The sequence below is a fragment of the Heterodontus francisci genome, unplaced genomic scaffold, assembly GCF_036365525.1.
Source record: "Heterodontus francisci isolate sHetFra1 unplaced genomic scaffold, sHetFra1.hap1 HAP1_SCAFFOLD_102, whole genome shotgun sequence".
NCBI lineage: Eukaryota > Metazoa > Chordata > Chondrichthyes > Heterodontiformes > Heterodontidae > Heterodontus > Heterodontus francisci.
In genome coordinates this window covers 5,096,621-5,104,354 of record NW_027140380.1, presented here as the reverse complement: position 1 = coordinate 5,104,354, position 7,734 = coordinate 5,096,621, and positions in this window count along the sequence as shown.

Here is a 7,734-nt window from a genome sequence, read left to right as displayed (position 1 = left end):
GCCGGTCAGCCTTAATTCAGTGGTAGGGAAATTATTGGAGCGGATTCTTCGGGATAGGATTTACTCCCATTTGGAAACAAATGGATTTCTTAGCGAGAGGCAGCATAGTGTTCCCTAACTTGATCGAGTTTTTTGAGGAAGTGATGAAGATGATTGATGAAGGAAGGGCAGTAGATGTTGTCTATATGGACTTCAGTAAAGCCTTTGACGAGGTCCCTCATGGCAGACTAGTACAAAAAGTGAAGTCACACGGGATCAGAGGTGAGCTGGCAAGATTGATACAGAACTGGCTCGGTCATAGAAGACAGAGGGTAGCAGTGGAAGGGTGCTTTTCTGAATGGAGGGCTGTGACTAGCGGTGTTCCGCAGGGATCAGTGCTGGGACCATTGCTGTTTGTAGTATAGATAAATGATTTTGAGGAAAATGTAGCTGGTCTGATTAATAAGTTTGCGGATGACACAAAGGTTGGTGGAGTTGCGGATAGTGATGAGGATTGTCAGAGGATACAGCAGGATATAGATCGGTTGGAGACTTCGGCGAAGAAATGGCAGATGGAGCTTAATCCGGACAAATGTGAGGTAATGCATTTTGGAAGATCTAATACTGGTGGGAAGGATACAATAAATGGCAAAACCCTTAGGAGTATTGACAGGCAGAGAGATCTGGGCGTACAGATCCACAGGTCACAGAAAGAGGCAACGCAGGTGGATAAGGTAGTCAAGAAGGCATATGGCATGCTTGCCTTCATCGGTCGGGGCATAGAGTATAAAAATTGGCAAGTCATGCTGCAGCTGTACAGAACTTTAGTTAGGCCACACTTAGAATATTGCGTGCAATTCTGGTCGCCACACTACCAGAGGGACATGGAGGCTTTGGAGAGGGTACAGAAGAGGTTTACCAGGATGTTGCCTGGTCTGGAGGGCATTAGCTATGAGCAGAGGTTGGATAAACTCGGATTGTTTTCACTGGAACGACGGAGGTGGAGGGGCGACATGGTAGAGGCTTACAAAGTTATGAGTGGCATGGACAGAATGAAGAGTCAGAAGCTTTTTCACACGGTGGCAGAGTCAGTTACGAGGGGACATAGGTTTAAGGTGCAAGGGCAAAGTTTAGAGGGGATGTGCAAGGCAAGTTCTTTACATAGAAGGTTGTGAGTGCCTGGAACTTGCTGCCTGGGGAGGTGGTGGAAGCAGGTACGATAGCAACGTTTCAGAGGCATCTTGACAAATACGTGAACAGGATGGGAATAGAGGGATATGGTCCCTGGAAGTGCAGAAGGTTTTAGTTTAGACAGGCATCAAGATGGGCGCAGGCTTGGAGGGCCGAATGGCCTGTTCCTGTGCTGCACTGTTCTTTGTTCTTTCTACATAGATAACACGTTTATAGATGTGGTCACCCCACAGCTTAAGAGTATGCAGGGAGAGAGGGAATGGGTGACCACCAGGCAGTCAAAAGGAATCAGGCAGGTCGTGCAGGACACCCCGAGTGCGTCTCAATCTCCAGCAGGTATTCAGTTCTGAATACAGAGGACAATGATGCTTCAACTGGGGAGTGCAGCCAGAGCCAAGTCCATGGCGCCATGGGTGACTCAGCTGCAAAGGGGAGTACAGGGAAGACTGGAAAAGCCATAGTGATAGGTGATTCAATCGTCAAGGGAACGATCAGGTGTTTCGGTGGCCACAGACGTGAATCCAGGAATGGAGTGTAGGCTCCCTGGTGCCAGGGTCAAGGATGTCATTGAGCAGCTACAGAGCATTCTGAAGGGGGAGGGTGAACAGCCAGCAGGGGTAGTCCACATCAGAACCAACAACATAGGTAGATATAAGGATGTTGTGCTGCATTCAGAAAATAGGGAGCAAGGTAAGAAATTAGCAAGCAGGACATCAAAAGTAATAATCTCCGGATTACTCCCAGTGCCACGTGCAAGTGAGTACAGGAATAGATGGATAAGACAGATGAATGTACAGGAATAGATGGATAAGACAGATGAACGTGTGGCTGGAAAGATGGTGCAGGAGGGAGGACTTTAGATTCTTGGGACAGGTTGGATGGGTTGCACCTGAACCGAGCCGGGACGGAGTTCCTTGCAGGATGTTTTGCTAGTGCTGTTGGGGAGGGTTTAAACTAGTTTGGCAGGGAGATGGGGACCGGAAGGTAGAGTCAGATGGGACAAAATCGGAAATGAAAATGGAAGGCAGAAAATTAATGCAGTTTGGAAGAGAGAGGAAACACTGATTCGGAAATTCAAAACAAAAAATGTTGGCACTGCTCAAGGATATCTAAATCAATGCAAGGAGTATAGCAAATGAAGCAGATGAGCTCAGGGCACAGTTAGACACAAGGCAGTATGATATCATAGCTATTACAGAAACATGGCTTAAGGAGGGACAGGCATGGCAGCTCAATTTTCCTGGTTACAGGGTTTTCAGACGTGAGAGAGAAGGGGATAAAAAAGGAGGGGGAGTGGCAATTTTGGTCAAAGAAACTATTAAAGCTGTCAGGAGAGATGATATGTTGGAAGGTTTATCAAATGAGACCGTATAGATTGAGCTGAGGAACAAAAAAGAGGCAATCACACGACTGGGAGTGTACTATAGACCCCTAAACAGTCAGAGGGAGATGGAAGAGCAGATATGTAGGCAAATATCTGAGAAGTGCAAGAACAATAGGGCAGGAACAGTAGGGGATTTGAACCACCCCAACATTAACTGGGCTACTTTTCGTGTAGAGGGAATTGAGGGAGCAGAATTCTTGAGGTGTATTCAGGAGTACTTTTTTAGCCAATATGTAGCAAGTCCAACAAGAGAGAGTGAAGTTTTAGACTCAGTTTTAGGAAATGAAGAGGGCAGGTGGAAGGAGTGGCAGTGGGAGAGCATTTTGGTGGTAGTGATCATAATTCAGTCAGTTTTAATATAATTATGGAAAGGACAAGGACAGAACAGGAGTTAGAGTTCTCAATTGGGGCAAGGCCAACTTTACTAAGCTGAGGAGTGATTTACCGAAAGTGGACTGGAAACAGGTACTTGAAGGTAAATCAGTGTCAGAGCAGTGGGAAGAATTCAAAGGGGAGATTCAAGGGGTTCAGAGTCAACATGTTCCCACAAAGAAAAAGGGTGGGAAGGCCAAATCTAGAGCCCCATGGATGTCAAGGAGTTTACGGGTATAATAAGGTAGTAAAGGAAAGTTTATGCCCAACACAGAGAACTGAATACTACAGAAAGCCAAGAGGAGTACAGAATGTGGAGGGGGGAAATCAACATTGAAATTAGGAAAGTTAAGCGACAGCATTAAAGAATATTGGCAATCAAAATTATGGTGAACCCAAAGATGTTTTATCAATTCATTGAGAGTAAAAGGATAAATAAGGAAAGAGTAGGGCACAGAAAAGACCAAAAAGGTAACCTATGTGTCGAGCAGAAGAAGCTGGCATTGTTCTGAATAAATGCTTTGCATCTGTCTTCACAAAAGAGGGGGAAGAAGCATATATTGTAGATACGGAAGAGGGGTGTGAAGTATGGATGTGATCAACAGAGGGAGAGAGGACATATTAATGGGATTAGTGGATATGAAAGTGGATAAATCACGAGCGCCGGATGGAATGCACCTCAGGCTGTTAAAAAGAAGCAAGAGAGGAAATAGCAGAAGAGCTGATCATCATTTTCCAGACCTCACTGGATACAGGTGTGGTGATGGAGGATTGGAGGACTGCTAACGTTGTACCTTTGTTTAAAAAGGGAGTGAGGGAGACCAAATAATTACAGGCCAGTCAGTCTAACATCAGTCGTGGGCAAATTATTGGAATCTATTCTGAGAGACAGGATAAAATGTTACTTCGACAGGCACAGATTAATCAAGGATAGTCAGCATGGATTTGTTAAGGGAAGATCTTGTCTAACCAACTTGATCGAAATTTTGAAGAATTAAGAAGGAAGATAGATGAGGGTAGTGCAGTTGATGTAGTCTACATGGATGTAAAGGTAGGAGGTATGAGTTTGCAGATGGCACAAATATTGGCTGTGTGGTAAATAGCAAGGAGGATAGCTGTAGGCTGCAGGAAGATATTCATGGTCTGGTCAGATGGACAGAAAAATGGCAAATAGAATTCAATTCAGAAGTGTGAGTTGATGCATTTGGGGAGGTCAAACAAGGCAAAGGAGTACACAATTAATGGGAGAATACTGAGAGGTGTAGAGGAAGTGAGGGACCTTGGAGTAAATGTCCACAGATCCCTGAAGGTAGCAGGACAGGTCGATAAGGTGGTAAGAAGGCATATGGAATCCTTTCCTTTATTAGCCGATGTATAGATTTAAGAGCAGGGAGGTTATGCTGGAACTGCATAAATCATTGGTCAGGCCACAACGAATACTGTATGCAGTTCTGATCACCTCATTACAGAAAGGATGTAATTGCACTCGAGAGGGTACAGAGGAGATTCACGAGGATGTTGCCGGGATTGGAAAAATGCAGCTATGAGGAAAGACTGGATAGGCTGGGGCTGTTCTCCTTGGCACAGAGAAGGCTGAGGGGAAATCTCATTGAAACATACAAAATTTTGAGGTGCCTGGATAGAGTTGAAGTGAAGGGCCTATTTACCTTAGCAGAGAGGTCAGTGACTACGGGAAATAGATTTAAAGTGATTGGTAGAAAGATTACGGGGGAGATGAGGAAAAGTTTTTTTCAGCCAGAGGGTGGTGGGGGTCTGGAACTCACTGCCTCAATTCATTCAAAAGAAGTCTGGATATACACTTCAAGTGCTGTAATCTGCAGGGCTACAGACCAAATGCTGGAAGGTGGAATTAGAACGGGTGGAAATTTTTTCATCTGGCACAGACACGATGGGCCAAGTGGCCTCTTTCTGTGCCTTCACCTTTCTTTGATTCTATGATACTATAATTACCCAGCTGTTGTAATGGAAATTGAACTTGTTTCTCTGGACCATTAGTGGAGACTTCAGGATTACTCGTCCTGTAATGTCACCACAAAACCACCATACCGCTGTACGAGATTTTTTACTGGTTTGTTCTGTGGATTTCAATCTACACAAATGGAATTGATAATCTATTTCACACTGATAATGTTTGAGATGTTTTTGGCTGGTAAATAATGTGTATCTCAGTCGACTGTATTTTTAAATTCCGCAGTCTGGGTGAGTTCAGGCATCTAATTTACATCATAGTTTGCACTTTCTGTCAGCATTACTTAATCTAATACTGTTTTATTTTTGGACTGGCCATGTTTAGATCAATCTACACTCATGGAATTGATACTGTATTTCAGTTTGATATTGTCTGAGTTTTTAGAATGGGATATAATATTTAGATCAATCTACACTAATGGAATTGATTCTGTATCTTTCCATTTCACAGTGTGGGTGAGTTCTGAACTGGTATCTAATTTGTGTCTCGGGTTACAATATCTTTCAGCACCTTAGAACTTTCACTGAAATGAATGTTGAACTTGTATGTAACTTGTATCTCAGGGGACACTATGGGGATGTTTAAACATCCTTTATCATGAATGGATGCGAGCTTTGAGTATGGTATTTAATTTAAATCTCAGGGTACAGCATTACATGAGATTCTGTGCCATTCAATCAATACTGTGTGCCAATTCTATCTGATATTTAATTGATAGCTAAGTCTGCATTATATTTAGATTGACACATTGTATTTCAATCTGTTAATGAGGGTGACTTTGACCTGGGATTGAGGTATCTGACTGTCAATGGGACTGAATTGGGGTGAAATGGAAACAACTTATTTCTCTCCTGCTTTGTTTGATTGTTGGATTGAAAATGTGTCTCTGGAACTTGGAATCAATGTGAGCCTGACTACTTCTGCAGTCTGAGACGAGGGAACTGATTAACTGTCGATACCTCTGTACTCTGAGTGATAATGTACCTACTGTGTGTGAGAGGAGCTGGCTGCACTGTTCCTTGTGCCTCGAGTGCAGCAACCATCACATTCATCACAATATCTTCAAGTATTTGCCTGCATGAAGAAAAAATATGTCTTACCTCAAAAACAGCGGAGGTGCAAAATAACAAAGAGGTGACTTTAATTTTGCAATTAATAATCATTAAAAACACCCACAAATGAAAACCAGTGTCAGTATCTGTCTCCACTGAAGTACTGAAGCTCCCAGCTCCTGCATCACAAGTATTCTGGGCAGTTCCATCGAGACAAAACACTGCACTGGGATCGTCCCAACTTCTCTATGCTCTACACATATTTCCAGCCACCCTGCTTCATATGCACAAATAAAGAAAAATAAAGCCCCATATGTATATCCCTCAATTCCTTTCTTCCCATACAGTTGTTCCACCTCCCCTTAAATGCATCAATACTATTCGCCTCGACCTCTCCCTGTGGTTGCAAATTCCAGATTCTAACCAATCACTACATAAATACCTTTTTCATGAATTCCTCATTGGTTTTATGAATGTCGATTTTATATTTTTGGCTCTTGTTTCAGACACCACCACAAGTGGAAACATGTCTCCGTGTATTCTATAAAAGCCCTTCACTATTTCCTCACTTTTTTCATTTGTCAGTGTGATGTCGGCATCACTGGCTATGCCAGCATTTATTGCCCATTCCAAATTGCCCTTGTCAAAGTGGTGGTGAGCTGCCTTCTTAAGCCGCTGCAGTCCTTGAGCTGCAGGAATTCCAGCAGTGCTGTTTGGAAAGGAGTTCCAGGATTTTTACCCAGCGACAGTGAAGGAATGGTGATATAGTTCCAGGTCAGGATGGTGTGTGGCTTGGAGGGGAACTTGCAGGTGGTAGTTTTCCCATGCATCTGCTGCCCTTGTCGGTGGTCGAGGTTCTGGGTTTGGAAGGTACTGTCGAAGAAGCCTTGGTGTGATGCTGCAGTGCATCTTTTAGCTGGTACGCACTGCTGCCACTGTGCATCAGTGGTGAATGGAGTGAATATTGAAGGTGGTGGATGTGGGCAATCAAATAGGCTACTTGAGTGTTGTTGGAGCTGCACTCATCCAGGCAAGTGGGCAGTATTCCATCACACTCCTGACTTGTGTCTTGTGAATGGTGGACGGATGTGGGGAAACAGGAGGTAAGTTACTCGCCGCAGAATTCCTAGCCTCTGACCTGCTCTTGCAGTCACAGCATTTATATGGCTGGTCCAGTTCAGTTTCTGGTCAATGGTAACCAATGGTCAATGTTAATGGTGGGGGATTCAGTGATGGTAATGCCATTGAACATCAAGGGGAGATGATTAGATTCTCTCTTGTTTGAGATGGTCATTGCCTGGCACTTATCTGATGCCAATGTTACTTGCCACTTATCAACCCAAGCCTGGATGTTGTGCAGGTCTTGCTGCATCTGGACATGGGCTGCTTCAGTATCTGAGGAGTCATGAATGGTGCTGAACATTGTGCAATCATCAGAAAACATCCACACTTCTGGCCTTGTGATGGAGGGAAGGTCGTTGATGAAGCTGCTGCAGATGGTTGAGCCGAGAACACCACTCTGAGGAATTCCAGCTGTAATGTCCGGAGACTGAGATGATTGACCTGAACAACAACAGCCATCTTCCTTCGTGCTAGGTATGACTGCAAACAGCAGAGCATTTTGCCCCGATTTCTATTTACACTGGTTTTGCTAGGGCTGCCTTGTTGCCATACATGTCAAAGGCTGCCTTGATGTCAAGGGCAGTCACTCCCACCTCACAATGCAATGTTTCTTTAACTCTAAAATAAATGCAAAAGTCTGCAGA